General features: G+C 46.2%; 1 protein-coding gene across 1 annotated transcript in view; it reads left to right on the forward strand.

Moving 5' to 3' along the window:
* NTM (neurotrimin) overlaps positions 1 to 13,761 on the forward strand; it is a 965,418-nt gene that overhangs the window by 205,013 nt on the left and 746,644 nt on the right. The window lies entirely within an intron of this gene.

Genomic DNA, 13,761 nt, shown 5'->3' on the forward strand with positions numbered 1-13,761 from the left:
AAAAAAAAAGAAGCAGCCTTTATGAAGAGAGCTGTAGTTCTACACCGAGCCAGGAGGTGGAGCCGATCTCCAACGCACCCTGGAGGCCCCACCTGGAGCGGGGGTGCGGATGAAGTTGAGCACTGGAGCTCTCTGTGTGGATTGGCAGCGGTAGAGGAATGTAAGAGCTAATCGGCCGCCATCTGTCTTCATTTTGCTAACCCCCTCTATTGGATGCCACAAGCAGCTCACTTCCTATATTTATAAACATCCCCAATCAGTCATTCCTCTGCCCGCTGTCACATATTTGTGGTATTAATGCAGGCTGCTTTATCACAGATTGGACTTCATTTCAGGCATAACTCTCATATACTGTGGTTCTGAGGTCTTTATGGCCACATTACGGTATATGGCTGAGCTGTGATTACACATCAGCCCTGTAAGGCCGCAGACGGTGACTTGGCCCTCACCCACCCACCTGCCACCCCTGCCCTCTGCGGGCAGCTACATCACGCAATAGGCACAGAAAAATCGGGATCTGTGGAAGAGAGAGACAGAGAGACAGCAAGAAGAGAGGGCCAGGCACACTTCCACCAGGGCTCAGGATAAGCCAGGGCTCTTCCATAAGGCTGAGAGCTCACAGGACTGTGGCCTTTTGGCAGAGTGACCTGACAGATGGAAAGAGTTAATGGAAGGAAAAGAGGGGGGAGACGGAGAAGTCTGTAATTGAACTGACCTTTTTCCGGAGCCCCTAGATCTCAGCGCTGACAGTGAGGCCATAGATTTTCCTCATATTATGTCTGCAATCAGGAACGTAAGTTAGCATTTCTTCTTACTCTCTGCATCAGGCTCATCACATTCATCAGATTACTTTTCTTCTAGAAATTAAAGAATATATATTTTTTTGTTTTATTGCATTTGGCCTCTTGTGAGTCCTGTGAATGGACCCTTGGAACCACTGTCACAAGGGAAGCAGCAAAAATTCCCTCTTTTGGAAGTCATCGAGGCCCTTAAGAGGCTAGCAAGAGAGTTACACTTGGTCAGGAGAAAAGCAGAAAATCCAGCGAGGCAGTAAAATTTTAGAGAATAGTAGGGCCCTGGGTTATTGCTAGAAGAGTGTGTGGTATTGGAAATGCCACATGCGTTTTCAAAGAAAATGCTTTTTCTTTCTGGAAAAATTCCAATTTTCAGTCTTTTGGCCATGCTTTCCTCTTCCTATTCACAGAGCCACAGGAGGGGTTCTCGCCTCTGCTCATCTTTCCTGTGTTTCTGAAACTCTCCACAGATTTCTGCAGGTGGGCCCGAACTGCCTGCTCAGGCTTCTATCCTGTCTGAAAGCCTCAACACATCTTTACTATGCCATTCCCCAATGTCAATACTGTTCCCCAAAGAGGCTGGTCGCATGGTGGCAGGAGAGGGGAGTTCCTTCAGAGACCTCAGACATCACACTTCAAAAACCATCACTTAGGGGCTCTCCCTGGCCCTCGGTCTCCTGGTGGCCTGCCCCTTCCTCTCTCTGCCTCTTCTCAAGGGAGACAAATTAGCTGCCTTAGCCATCCTAACTCACCGGAGGTGTTGCCGTGCCCATAAAGAACACAGGCTTTGACATTGTGTAGAGCCTTTCCATCCTGATGTTCTCAAAATCCCTTTCTGAACTGGGCTCCAATTCTTTTTTTTTTTTCCCAATACAGGGGAGGGCGGGAGCTCCAATTCTTTTTTTTTTTTTTTTAAAGATTTTGTTTATTTATTCGACAGAGATAGAGACAGCCAGCGAGAGAGGGAACACAAGCAGGGGGAGTGGGAGAGGAAGAAGCAGGCTCATAGCAGAGGAGCCTGACGTGGGGCTTGATCCCATAACGCCGGGATCACGCCCTGAGCCGAAGGCAGACGCTTAACCGCTGTGCCACCCAGGTGCCCCGGGAGCTCCAATTCTTAACTCTGCCAATCAAAAAGCCTGCTAGGGGCGCCTGGGTGGCACAGCGGTTAAGCGTCTGCCTTCGGCTCAGGGCGTGATCCCGGCGTTATGGGATCAAGCCCCACGTCAGGCTCCTCTGCTATGAGCCTGCTTCTTCCTCTCCCACTCCCCCTGCTTGTGTTCCCTCTCTCGCTGGCTGTCTCTATCTCTGTCGAATAAATAAACAAAATCTTAAAAAAAAAAAAAAAAGCCTGCTAAAGCATTTCCCATCCCTCCACTCCCACCCTTCACATCCCCCCAAGGAGCCAGTTTTACTCAGCCCCTAAAACGCAGAAAGCATTATTGCTGGAAACTTCTACCTTTGAGGGGTTTCCTATGCTGGCAAAATCTGTTTTAAGTGAACATTAAGAATAGCCTTGAGGGGGAAATATGGACTGAAACTCTACCAACTGGCACCAACCAGCTTATAAGAAACATGGAGAAAGAGATCAGCTCAGCCACCCCGTCAGCCTTGAGCCCTAACTGTATGTAAATGAATCCCTTAGGCTTTTTTTAGAACCCCAGCAGTAGCTGCACTTCTAAATTTAAGTAAGATACTGCTAAAGTTAACTTAGCAGTTAAGCCGTGCTATTGCGGTGAGACTGCCTGCATTTAAAATCTGAGTTCCACCACTTAACTCGCTCGGCTTTGTTTTTCCTTTGGACAGGCCTTCATTTTATCATCTGAAAAAGAGAGTCATGTTTACCTCGGCGCTGGTGGGAGGAACGATCAAAAAATGCCTTCAAAGCACTTAGGACAGTTCTTGGTACAGAGTTAATACTACATAATTTACACATTGTTAATATTCATAGTAATCAATATCACGTCCCCTGCCCTCCCACCCCAGCCACTACTTTCCTGTTGTCCAAACACCTCAAAAATCAAAAAAACATCCCTTCTCAGACGTGCTGAGCTTTGCGGTGACACCCTTGCCTCAGGCCTAGGCACCTGTGAGCCTCACTGTCTCCGGTTCCCTGTCGGCTAATGGTTTACTCTCGCGTCTGTGAATCAAGACCCGTGCTTCTTGCTAACTGGGGTTCTAAGTGATTCTACTAGGAGCGACTTCCTTTCGGACAATGGCTCCAAAGGCAGCTCTGCTGTCACAGATGTTGCTCTCCGCAGTGTGGGCACCCATCTCTCCTGATCCCCTTGATTATCCCAAAGGTGTGATGAGCGCATTTCCATAGTGCTTGGGAAGCTGTGAGGAAAGCTGCTGTCAGACTCCTCAGTTCCAATGGAACAGATTATGTTCTGTGGTTTTCCAATTGGATTCAGGCCCCGAAGCTGAATACCGTCCCGCTGGCCCTGGAGAGTAGAGAAGACAGTCTCTCTGCACTTTGAATTAATTTAACTCATTTCAGAGAAATTTGAAGCCTCATAACGGTACCCCTCCCACACAGCCACCCCCCTACCATGCACACAATGCGTACCTCTCACGATCTGATTCTTCAGCCCTCGTGGCAAATAGATATTAAAATATTAAATCTGTCTTCGAGATCTTCTTCATAAAATATTAAGGGAAAATGTCTGTGTTAACAATGTTTTAACATGAGATAATAAACAAACTGCAGTAATTGGATATTTTTCTGCTGAAGGTCATATGCCCCCACCAAAACCGCCCTTGCAAATGTGCGATTAGGAAGAGTGATCGCACCTTACATTCAGACACTGTGCTTTTCTGTGTTCAAAGAGCATTCTTTAGACATTAATTAGTTACTCCGCCAAATATCCTAGGAGGGGTGGATTAATATCTGATTAATGCAGATAGAGATGCAAAGAGAGAGCAAGGAGAGTCCTGCCTCTGGCAACATGCAACAATTCTGAGGCAGGAATTTCCAGCTAAAGCTTTGTGAATGGACAGGAATAAGTCAGGCTAAGAAATCAAGGGTTCCTGACCCTAAATTTCATAGCCATCTCTTCTATTCTTTGATTTTCATGAACCCCGTAGATGAGCTCCTGAGAAATGCTTTCATTACCTCCCTTAAATCAGATATTCACTTGCTCTGACAGGGCCTGTCTAGATACCATAAGGAGGATCTCCTCCCGCTAATGAGATGGGGCCTACTTGCTTTTGAGGGCCCGTTTCAGTCACAAGTGATTTTTTCCTAAACACCCAAAAAAAGGAGGAGGAGGAGGACTGCTCTAGCCGAACACAAAACACAGAGGTCCGTGACATCTTGCTGGATTCTGCTGCACTCTGACTCGGGCAGGAAGAGCTTTGAGATTAAGGGGCTGCAAACTCTCTTCCCTGACACCCGCCCTGAGTCGCAAGTGTACGTCCCTAGGTCCCTGCTCCGTGCTTTTCTTAAGGACTTATGATGTGCCCATCGCATAAAACCACTTGCAACCATTCCCAATAATTGCAGCATGAAAAGTGAGCTGATCAGCATCCGACTTTTATGGCTGGCTACTAACGCAGCCAGCATTTTCTAATAATACTTTGCCTTCATATCCCAGGATCGCAGAGCAATTTACAAAGATTAATTAGAAGCCCCTCAGAACTCTCATCCTTGGTGGAGGCAGAGGTGGAGGCCGTGAGAGGGGACTTAAATTAGCCTCCCGCGAGAGTGGGGAGCGACGATTCTAAGGAAGGACTTGTCTGATTCAAGCCTGGGCTGTATCTGAGAATAAAACCCCATGTCCCCATTAGTAGGCAACGGAGAAACAATGTGTCATCTGATATTTGGAAAGGATTCAATTAGGAGGAAGTAAGGAGGCTGTGTGTGTTTATTTTTTATTTCAAAAATGATGTAAATACCCAAATTTGTTATGACCCCCAGGGTCCTGGCAAAATGCCTAAGATATCTGTAATTTTGCAAGATTGCATTTTGTGTCACCCCCGCCTGGGCCACTTCACATTTTGCTCTTCCTTGCCCCAAAGCCCGCTGCCCCTGGCTCCCAGCGAGGTCAAGGGTAATGCTGGTGTGAATATGACACTTTGATGTAATGCAGTATGGTGGCAAAGGCCACCTTCTCGGGCTCCCCCCACCCAGTGCGCCACTGGGCCTGGCGCCTGGAGGATGAGCTTGGCAAAGAATAGGGAATGATGGCGGAGAAAGGGCTCTATCAGGCCATTGAGGAAGCGCAGCTGTTGAGGGGCCAAGGGGAGGGGCCGCGGGAAAGCTGCAGTGACGTTCTGTTTTGTTCTTGCAACCAAGGCACAAATTAAGGCAAAATTAGAGACTTTCTTTGGGCGATTGGACGGATGGGAGGAGGAGGAAGATAGGGAAGCAGAGCTTTTAAGGACAGCAATTTGAGAACATCTGAGACAAATCTGTGGTTGTTTTTTTTTTTTTTTTCCTTTTTTTTTTTTTTTTTTTTTTTTGGTGGATTAGTTAGTGACTTTCTTTTTGGATTCCGGAGAGGTTTCCCCCCCTTCCTTTCCCTTTTTGCACCATGCACATGTAAATGTGATTGAGAATTCTTTCGTCAGATCTGCTGTCTTGGCAGCCTTCCTGCCAGCTGGCCTGGCTGGGGGAACCCACACTGGTGGCTGATTGCGACTGACAAGCTCTCCCAGGCTTTGTGGGAGGAAGTTTGGGAGACACCCCCAGGCCCTTGTTTGGGCTTTAGTGCCTGGAGGGAAGGAGGGCAGAGGGCAGCTTCACTCAGACCTGAACCACTCTGCCCATGGAGGGTGCCAGGCCGCCACCGCCATCTTGGTCCTTCTCCACAGGGCAGCCTACGCAGTGGCTGGTGTGGAATGTTTCCCACTGTTGTCAGTGTGGCCTCTGGTGAAGAATCCCTGATGCTCGAAGTCCGAGCCCATCTTGAAAGACCGTGTATCCACACCCCCTTCCTCTGTCTCCAACTAAGGCATTTCATCAAAACGTCAATATATAAGAAGTATAAAAAACTTGCTCCCCAAAATGAATGTAGCTAATGGCTAGTCCTATCTTTTGCTTCTCTGTTTCAATTCATTCTCCTTCTTTCTCTCCTTTTCCCTACCCGGGCTGTGGGCTGGATTCCTTTCATAGTTTTGTGTTGTTTTTACTATCTTGCTTTCTTCTTCCTGGCTGGGCAAATTCTCACCGATTATCAGGAACTAACTCAAGGCTCATATCCTCTACAAAGTTCTTTTTGGTAACTAACAAATAGCTTATAAACTATTGAGCACAGAACCTGGAGCATAGTAACTTCTGTCTAAAAGGTCAATTGGGGGGTGCCTGGGTGGCTGAGTCAGTTGAGCATCTGCCTTTGGCTCAGGTCATGATCTCAGGGTCCCGGGATCAAGCCCTACACTGGGCTTCCTGCTAAGAGAGAAATCTGTTTCTCCCTCTCCCTCTGCCCCTCCCCACCATTCTTGCTCTCTCTCTCTCGCTCTCTCTCTCAAATAAATAAATAAAGTCTTTTAAAAAAATAAAATAAAAAGTCAATGAGGGGCTCCTGGGTGGCTCAGTCAGTTGATCATTGAACTCTTGATTTCAGCTCAGGTCAGGATCTTGTGGTCCTGAGATCTGGCCCTGCATGGGGCTCAGTGCTCAGCGAGGAATCTGCTTGTCCCTCTCCTTCTGCTCCTCTACCCACTTGCGTGCTCTCTTTAGATCTAAAATAAACAAATAAATAAAAATCTTATTAAAAAAATTAAAAAAAAACAAAAGGTCAATGAGATGATATTTTATCATAGGTAATTGTGTGTGTGTATTAGCTTAGTCTTTTTAAATAATATCTTAGTTCTTCCTTCCTTACCTCAGGTTCATAAAGCTGTATGTGTGCAAAGTGTCTCCAGAGGTCACCTTTTGTGTAAGTGGTTGTGGTTGTCAGCCACTAGGATGGCCCCCAAGATCCTTGCCTCTCGGTATTCAGGACTTTGTGTAATCTTTTCCTCTTGAAAGTGAGCTATACTTACTCAATTCTAACAAACAGAATATGTCGGAAGTGATAGGATGTTACTTCCAAGATTAAGTTATAAAAAGATTAAAAGATTGAAGCTCTCTCATCTTGAGAAAGCTCTCTCAACTCTCCAGGATTGCTCACCAATCCAGGTGCCATGTTGAGGGGAAAAGCCAGCTGCCATGTTGTCAGGCAGCCCCGTGGAAAGGCTTATTTGTCCAAGGACTAAAATCTGCCAACAATCATGTGAGTGACCTTAAGCAGATTTCCTCCTCACCAATTAAGCCTTCAGTTGAGACCACAGCCCTGGCCAACAGCTTGATTCATTTTATGAAAGACCTTGAACCAGATTTCTGGCCCTAGGAACTGTGAGATTAAGAAATGTTTGTTGTTTTCAGCCGCTTAGTTTATTACTTAGGAATAGATAACTAGTACAGTGGCTTCCCAGGCCACTGTAACACTCCGTCCTTCTCTTAAGATGCTTTAAAGAAAAAGACTGTAGGTTCTCCAGGAGAAAATATAAAACCAGCTGCAACACAGAGGGACTATTTCTTAAGTGTTTTCAACTTGTATGGAAGAATCTATATTACTAGTTTCACACTAGCTATATCTAAACCTAGAGCAACTTTCAGTTACTAAAAGAGATATCAGACAATACTGTATATCAAATTAACTTCAGTGACTTAAAAATATAAGTAAATGTTCACTGAGAAGCCTATGGAACTAGTGGAAGTTCTCTGAAAAGTGAGGGGGTCCTAAGTAGTGCTGTATGCAGGAGTTTTCCCACATGGTTTACATTATATTCCATTTAATCCTCACATTTATCCTACTGAGTAGCTTCTATTTTCAGCTCCATTTTTCAGATGAGGCAGCTAAGGCACAGTGAGTTTAAATACATTTCTCAACGTTATAGCTAAAAATAATACAAGTCTGACTTCAGAGCCCGTCCTCTTGACCACAAATACAAGTTATTAAATAAATGTTGGGTATTAAGACCACACATGTTGGTTGATTGAAAAATTGATGAATTACCTACATGTGGAATTACTTTGATATTACAAGGTATATTTTAAATTCCATCCCACGTATGTAGACTTTTTTTTGCTACTTGCTACACACATCCACATGGGTAGAATTGTGTCTGAAATGCCCCATAGCACCTAGTACAGAGCTCTATTCTTTCATGACTCCGCTTCGGAAACTTTGGAAAGAAGTGATTAGACCAGAGTCAGCACAAAGAGAGCATGGTAGCTGTCAGTATTAAAGAAGAGGTGGCCCAAGATCAAAACAAGTTCAGGTTCATAAAATAAAAAGTGAGACAGAGAAAAACCAAATCACAATCTTTATGAGAACTTGGATGAAGAGTGACCCAAAATTGAGGATGAAGGAAGACAAGGACTCAGAAAGGCAACTTTTATGGAATGTTTGTTACATGCCAAGCACTATTCTACATGACTGGTGTGCATTATCTCACTTAATCGGCACATCACCTTATGCTAAAATTATCCCCATTTCAAGGATAAAGAAACCAAGGCATAGAGAGACTACTGTTAAGCCCAAACAACAATTGGTAAATAAAAGGGTCAGAACACAATTTCAATATGCCCTGAATCCAAAGTCCTTCATCTTATCCATAATACGAAATTTCTTTGGCAATATAGTTTGAGGCAGTGGTACTAGTAAGTGAAGGCTATGAAGCAATTGGAACTGAAGAATAGGAATATTTATCTTCTAGTGCCTTCTATAGGTGTCGGACCTGGGTAGCGCAGGGATACAGAACACAACTGTAGCCAGAGGGATCTGACATCTTAGCAGCCTCATTTTATCTAGAACTAGAGCAGACAATCAAAAGGAATAGGAAAGCTTGGGAAGGAATATTCAGTCCTGGTAGAATTTCACTAAGCATCAAACATTTAACACTTATTTATGTGTCTATTATGGGCAAGGGCATTGCACTAGGTGCTGTGAGTATATAAAGAAATATAAGACAAGGTCTCTGTCCTGTAGGAAGACAGGACAGATAAATCTGCAACTCAGGGTGATGTGTAATCATCGCTAAATGAGGTAAAGATACTAACTGCAAGATGACAGATCACTGTGAGCTGCTGTGCTGTGACTTGAGTTTTGAGCAAGAGATCTTACTGAGCAAGTGAGAGAGAAGGAAAAAGGGTGCCATCAAAGGTGTGGATCACACAACGTGAGAATGAAAGATAGTGCCGCGTGGGTCTCAAAGTTTGAGCATGTTAGGGAGAGACATTGATCTTTACCCTTTAGGTCGTGAGTAGCTGCTGAAGGTTTTGAGGAGACAGTTAAGGTAATGAAAGCAATATTTAATGGAGATTAAGAAAGCAGAGTTATACAGGAAAGCATGCTCTGGTTAACCTGAAAATCAATATCTAGGCTCTGGCTAGAGGGGGTAGGCACCAGGCTAGAAGTCAAGATACCCAGTTTCTAGCGAATATTCTGCTGTTAATAATCTGAGTGAGTTTGAGTATTTCTCTCCCCCGGACACGCATTTTTCATCATAAAGAGATGAGATCAAGGAAGATTATCTTGCGGTTCTTGCCAGTGCTAGTATCCTGGGATTCTTCCCACCACTGCCCCCCTGGATTAGTTCAGTAGTCAAAAGCACAGCCATTTGCTACCTTGCAACTGCAGACCGGGGCTGCTCTCACGAGCTTCTGCAGAGCCAAAGACTGCCTCATCCTCTCCTTCCTTGCATGTGATGACGAAAGCAGAGTGGGTTTCTCTTCTCTGGCTTGTTTAATCCCAACTCATAATTGTTATTCCATGTTTAGCATCTTCCACATACAGACGGTCCCTGATTTACAGTGGTTTGACATAATGATTTTTTTTTTTTACTCTATGATGGTGCAAAAATAATCTACATTCAATAGAAACTGTACTTTAAATTTTGAATTTTGATATTTTCCCAGGCTGGTGATCGGTGCGACCATACTGTCTCAGGACGCTGGCCAGGGGCAGCGGCAGCTCCCGGTCAGCCCAGTGATCGCAAGGGTCAACAACCGGTACACTTCCAACCACTCTGTTCTTCACCTTCAGCCCCGTCAGCAAACGACATGAGATATTCAATGCTTCCTTTTATTTATTTTTTTTAAAGATTTTATTTATTTATTTGACAGAGATAGAGACAGCCAGTGAGAGAGGGAACACAAGCAGGGGGAGTGGGAGAGGAAGAAGCAGGCTCATAGTGGAGGAGCCTGATGTGGGGCTCGATCCCACAACGCCGGGATCACGCCCTGAGCCGAAGGCAGACGCTTAACCGCTGTGCCACCCAGGCGCCCCTCAATGCTTCCTTTTAAAATATGCTTTTTGTGGGATGATATTGCCCAGCTGCGGGCTAATGTAAGAGTTGCGACCGTGTCTCAGGTCGGCTAGGCTAAGCTATGGCGTTTGGTAGGTTAGCTGTACTAAGGGCATTTTCAACTTACAATGCTTTCCACTGTGATGGTTTGTAAACATGTAACCCTGTGGTAAGGCGAGGAAGATCAGGACTAGATTCTGAATATCACATATACATGGCATGGAAACACAATCCCAACCCTTCCTCATTTCCTATTACACACACACACACACACACCCCTCACACACACATAGCCCACGTATCCTTCATGCTCACACGTTACGCTGCACACATCCTTCACACACACCTCACAAACACCATATACACACACGCACACTTACCCATCACGCACACACCACATACCTCACACCTACACACTTTGCATATTCCTTACACATACACGCCTATCACACACCTCACACATTCCTCACACGCCTCTCATACACTCCTCACACATCACCCCACTCACACAGCAGCCACACACATATCTCACCACACATCTCCCACACACCCCACCACACATATTATACATGCCTCGCCACACACTTCAAACACCTCACACGTCACACATGCACACCATATCACACACCTCTCTCATACATACATCTCACACCATTAATGTCAGGTGAATCCACTGGCATTACTGCCCTGGCCTCACAGCTGAGAGGAAAAGCCAAGTTTTGAAGGGACTTATTGGCCCCTGCCCAGTATTCCTCAGCTAGGGGTGTAAGGCTTGATGTCAAGCAAGAGAGGGTGATAGGCGGAAACCCATATAAGTAGTACATTTCTCACTTCCGGAAGTAGGGAAGAATAGTCCTCTCAAACTAAAACCAGACGATAAGCAAGAAATACACTCTTCCACAGCCATGTACCAGGATCCTATTAAATACAGATGTTCCCTCGGGAGCTTATGTGTTCTAACCCTGATACTGGAAACATTACTCCCAAGATGATCTGTGAATATAATTCTGCAGTCTTTCAGACGATTTTGCACCACCCCTGCTCCCGCTCTGACCTCACTGCTATTGGCAGGGTTCATTGTCGTGATGGGGTGATTTCTGCCCTGCCCCAGTAGACAACCGTCTCTGTCCCCTCTGTTTCCAGAGCCAGGATCATCCCGTGGCAATGCTGGTCCCAAGGGCTTGTGTCAAAAATAAACTCTCAGGTATTAGATGGAACTAGAAACAGTTTCTCGAGGTGAGTAGAAGTGGGGTTGACCAAGAGCTGAGTGCTCTTTGGACCTAAAAACAGCAAGCAGGTTGATGCCAGAGGGGCGAGGCCAAGGGTCGGGTTGGAAGGTCAAGTGTGAGCTGCAAACAAGGGAAGAGAGTAATGGTCTAGGACGGTAGGAACAAGGCAGAGAGCTGGGGGAAGCGCATCCTACAGATCTTCTTCCAAGAGAATGCCATGGAATCCAGTCTCTGATATCAGCATGGAATGCTGGGCCAGGTGTTCCCTACTCTGCATGAGGACATTTGGATGGCTGCTTAACCTCCCAATATCAGGTCGATGGCCCATTACAGGTTTTACAAGAATAACTTTCCTTCTCTGAATGCTTACTCTGGAAAGGCACTGAGGACTAGCTTTACGTCATTATGAAAATTGATCCGCAGGACAATCTCATTGAAGTGAAGGCTATTTTCCCATTTTGTAGATGAGGACACAGATTTCTTAAGACAGTTTGAACAATGTGTCCAAGGTGTGTTGTAATAAGCGGCATACCCAGGATTTGAACACCAGGTCTGACCCCCCATCCAGTGCTCTTAATACTGATTATTGCTGTCTCCACTCACCATCAAGGCTGTGAGAATGCTGGCTGATGTCCATGCAGCATTTGGACAGCGCCCAATAGCCCTGAAGGGCAGGTGGGCTTGGGAGAACGGGGCTGTGCTCCATTTTTGTGAGCATGGGATGCTCCTAGGAGAAGGCCAATGTAATAGGAGGTGACAAGTGCAGCAAGCAGGCGAATGGACCCAGGGAGATGCTTGGGTGTGATTTCACTTCATCCATTCTAGGAGGCAGCAGCATTGATCCAACCAGAGCCTCAACTTCTTAGGGAAATTGCTTGCCTGCTCAGCCTTGAAGTCTGGAACACCTCATGTCCTCCCAGCCCCCGATTCCCAACTTTGCAGCACCATTCACTCATCTTCGGACCAGAAAGCCTGGCGGAGCCGTGGAAGGTCCTTAGGGAGGGAATGCCCTCCTGGGGGAGGCTGGATCTGTAACAAACGACTTCCCGTGGAGACAAGCTGTGCTCAGAGGCCCTGAGGAGGAGAGCTGAAGTCTCCCTGTGGGTCTGCCTGGCCTCTCTGTTGCTGACAGGCCACAGAGCTGAGCCTGGGGAGCCGTATGCATGGCGGGGAACACTTGGCCATCCCACCGGGTTAGCCCAGCCTTCTAAGTTTCATCCTATCTGACAGCCCCACACAGGGATGCGTGGAGTCCCGGCCCAATGCAATGGTCTGTGAGTGAGCTGAGACAGGAGTTCCCAGGGGTGAATGAGGCAAGGTCAGGGATTGGTCCCTGTAAAAGCCACCGATAAAGAAAGTCACCACTCTGTTGCCTTCGGCATGGCTCGCACAGGATAGAGAAATACGCCCTCAATCACATGGGGGAAAACAGGGCCGTGTGGGTGGCTTGGCCCTGCTCATCAGAGACACTGGGGAAATCCCAAGTACATATGTGACGGGCACTGGGGCACCAGCCCTGAATGAAGAGGGGACATTGTATTCACGGCTGAAACAAGCTTTCATGTCTCTGACCTAAGTAAGTCCCTCCTGCTGCAAGTTAAGCCCATCTTCCCTTCTGGTTTCACTGGAGAAGTGCCCCTCGTGTAGGCTCTGGGGAAGCACCATGGCTATGGTGTCATCCACAGACTTTCTTATGATAAGTCGGAGACTGCCCTTCTTTCCTTGTCCTTGCTCCAAGTAGCATTTTGGGGTCAAGTTTGATAATGATGCTTTCATGATAGATGCCTGTGTCGGTCAAGCTGGTGATGAGCAGAAGAAAACTATTTTTTATTGAGCACCTATAATGAACTCATCACATTTGATCCTATGTAAATTAATATTTGATGAAAGGAGAAGAATGGCTTCGACAGTGGAGGACATTAGAATTCCTATTCATAAAATATGTAGTAGAGCGTGCTGAAGGCCAGCTTCAGTCTTTGCACTGTCATTACGAGCTGGGGATCCTTGGGCATGTGGCTTAACCCCTCTGAGACTCAGTTTCCTTGTCGGCAGAATGGGGTGATAATACCTACCTTTTTAGTGGCAGGTGCCCTATCCGCTTAATTTCATATGCATGATGACTAGTCCAGGGCCTGGAAATCACAGATGCTCAATAATTCCTTCTTTAGGAAGAGGTCACTGTTTGAATGGCTGTGGTGCAGATCATTGAAATAACGCGTTTAAAATGCCTTATGAAGGGGGCACCTGCGTGGCTCAGTCAGTTAAGCAGCTGACTCTTGATTTCAGCTCGGGTCATGATCTCAGGATTCTGGGATCGAGCCCCCCATCAGGCTCCACACTATGTGTGGAGTCTGCTTGAGATTGTCTTGCCCTCTGCCCCTCCCCCCGCTCATACACTCTCTCCCTCTCGAATAAATAAATCCTAGGAAAAAAATAAAATG

This window comes from Ailuropoda melanoleuca, chromosome 8 (genome assembly GCF_002007445.2).
Source record: "Ailuropoda melanoleuca isolate Jingjing chromosome 8, ASM200744v2, whole genome shotgun sequence".
NCBI classification, from domain to species: domain Eukaryota; kingdom Metazoa; phylum Chordata; class Mammalia; order Carnivora; family Ursidae; genus Ailuropoda; species Ailuropoda melanoleuca.